General features: G+C 77.0%; 1 non-coding gene across 1 annotated transcript; it reads left to right on the forward strand.

Moving 5' to 3' along the window:
- Positions 1–2,008: 2,008 nt before the first annotated feature.
- Positions 2,009–2,161, forward strand: LOC148219223 (5.8S ribosomal RNA). The gene has a single exon (XR_015799861.1). It is a non-coding gene; the product is annotated as a 5.8S ribosomal RNA (ribosomal RNA).
- The last annotated feature ends 339 nt before the right edge of the window (positions 2,162–2,500 follow it).

The raw sequence follows: 2,500 nt of genomic DNA on the forward strand, positions 1-2,500 counted from the left end.
CGAGGTTTCTCGGTGGCTGGGCCGTGTTCCCCGCGCCGGCGGGGCGGCCCGAGCCGCGGTGGTCCTCTCGGGCGCAGCGCCGGGCTACTGAGGGAAACCCCGGGCCCCGAGAAGGATTGCCGCGGTGATGGCAGCGGACGTCGGGCGCGCCCCCGCCGGTGGACGCTCCCCCGAGGGTGGCAGCGGGGGAGGCACCCCGGCGGGGCCATGCAGGTCGTTTCCCTCACCCCAGGGCCAGGTACCTAGCGCTTCGCGCCTCGGCGGTCTCCTGCCGGTTTCCCTCGGCGTCGTCAAACGCCTGTTGGGGGCCGAAAGGGCCGCCGAGCCGGGCGGAGGTTTAAAGACTCGGGCGGCCCGGCACGGCCCCGCCGCGGCGGCGGCGGCGGTGGCGGCGGCGGCAGCGGGTGTCGGGCGGTGGCGGCGCGGGGCGCCATCGAGGGGTGGGGAGCTACTCCCGCCGATCCCCTGCGGTGGCGTGTCCGTCGCGACCGGCCGCGCTCGCCGTCGTCGGCGTCCCGCCGCGCTTGCCCGCGCGCGGGGGCCACCCGTGCCGGGCCGGGGAAGGGGCGCCCTGCCCCCCCCCTCTCTGCGGCCCGGTCTCGGCGGAGAGGCCGCGGCGCGCGATCGGCCGCGGGGGGCCGACCCCGCTGGCCTCTGCGATGCGGGGCGACGCCGGCAGAGGGCGCGCGCTCTCTGCCTTACCTACCTCAGCTGCGGGGTTGCGGCCGCCGGGGCCCGCCGCGCTCTCTCGCTCTTTCTCCTTAGCCGCCGCCGCGGGCTCGCGGGCGGCGCCGCGTCAGGCGCGACCGCGCGCCTCTCGCCTCGACGGCCTTGTTGCCTCGAACCGCACCGCGGCGGCGCCGGCCGCCGGCCACCCCTGACTCGGAGCGCTGTCCCCGCCCGTTGGGGCGCAGCGCTCGGCCGGCTCCTCCATCGCCGGAGGTCCGGCGGGCGCGGGCGACCCCGTGCCGAGCGGCGGCGTCGCCGCTCGGCGAGTGTCCCCGCCCCCCCCGGGGGGGGGGGACGGTCGGCCGCGAGGCGCCCGCCTTCACCGGCGGCCGTCCCGGCCCGGGCCCCGCCCGTCCGCTTCCCCGTCGCCCTTCCCGGCCGCGTGTGGGCCAAAAAAAAGGGGAGGCGTGCGGGGCGGCCGCGGGGGCGCTTCCCCGTCCGGTCCCCGAGTGGAAACGAGGGGAGCGGGCGGTGCCCCCCGGCTCAGCCGCGGTACGCCTGCCCGCTGGGCGCGTGCTCGCGGAAGGGCAGCTCGGCGGTGCGAAGCGGCGGCGGTCCCGGGAGTGCGGCCGCGGGTGGCGGAGGGGTTTTGCCGAGCGGCAGACCTCGGGCGCTCCGCGATGCCGGCTCGGGTCTCGGCGGCGTCCCGCCTCCGGCGCCGGTGGCGGAGCGCGGCCCGCCGGGCGTTCGCCTTCCGGCGGGCAAGCGGTCCCGCGCCAGGGGTTGCGCCGGCGGAACGGTCCCGCCGCCGCGTGGCGTTTCGGGCGACGTTCAGGGGCCGCTGGCGGGAGAGCCGGCCCCCGCGTTTTGGCGCGGCGGCGTTCCGCGAGTCGGCGGAGCGGTGAAAAGGAGAAGCCAGGGAGTGAGCCGGGAGCGGCGGGGGCCGGCGGTCGCGCCCCCGGCCCGCGAACGCGTAGTCGTCCCGTGATCGAGAGGCCGGGCGGGCCACCGTGCCCCCCGCGGTCCGGCGCGTTGCCGCACAAGCCCCTCCGCGCGGAGGTCGGGCCGAGCCCGGGCGCCTGGGCCGCCTCCGAAGGACGGCACGCGAGGCGGCGTCTCCCCTCGCGGGGGGAGGCGGTCGGGGGCGCGGGCCCCTCCGCCTTTCTTTGGCCGACCTTCGGAGCGTTGCGCGGGGTTTCTCTTTTTTGCCCCGCGCTTTCTCCTCCTCCTCCTCCGTTTGTGTGTGCTCGTACGGTCGAAGCGGGGCGCGCGGGGGCGCGCGCGTCCCTGCAGAAACAGAAAAGGGGCCGCTTCACGCGAGCGGTCCCGAAAGCCAGACAACTCTTAGCGGTGGATCACTCGGCTCGTGCGTCGATGAAGAACGCAGCTAGCTGCGAGAATTAATGTGAATTGCAGGACACATTGATCATCGACACTTCGAACGCACTTGCGGCCCCGGGTTCCTCCCGGGGCTACGCCTGTCTGAGCGTCGCTTGACGATCAATCGCCGTCCGGGGGGGCCACCCCGGCGGCGCGGCTGGGGTTGCCTCGCAGGCCCGTTGCCCGCGGTCGACGTCGACGTCGTCGTCGTCGTCGCCGCGCAGGGCCTTCGTCCCCCTAAATGCAGACTCGGGGAGCGCTCCGTAGCTCCCCGCTCCCGGAACGAGCCGCTGGGGCGGAGCTCGTCCTTGCCGGGGCCGTGCCGCGGTGCGGTGGCGGTGGCCGGGGAGAGCGAGAGTCGGCGTCGAAGACGCCGCCGTGGGCCGTGCGAGAGAGACGAGAGAGCGAGAGGGCCGAAGAGGGAGGCGAGGCGCGGGCCTCGCCCCCGGGC

Source organism: Sturnus vulgaris, unplaced genomic scaffold (genome assembly GCF_052056855.1).
Source record: "Sturnus vulgaris isolate bStuVul1 unplaced genomic scaffold, bStuVul1.hap1 Scaffold_156, whole genome shotgun sequence".
Lineage (NCBI taxonomy): Eukaryota > Metazoa > Chordata > Aves > Passeriformes > Sturnidae > Sturnus > Sturnus vulgaris.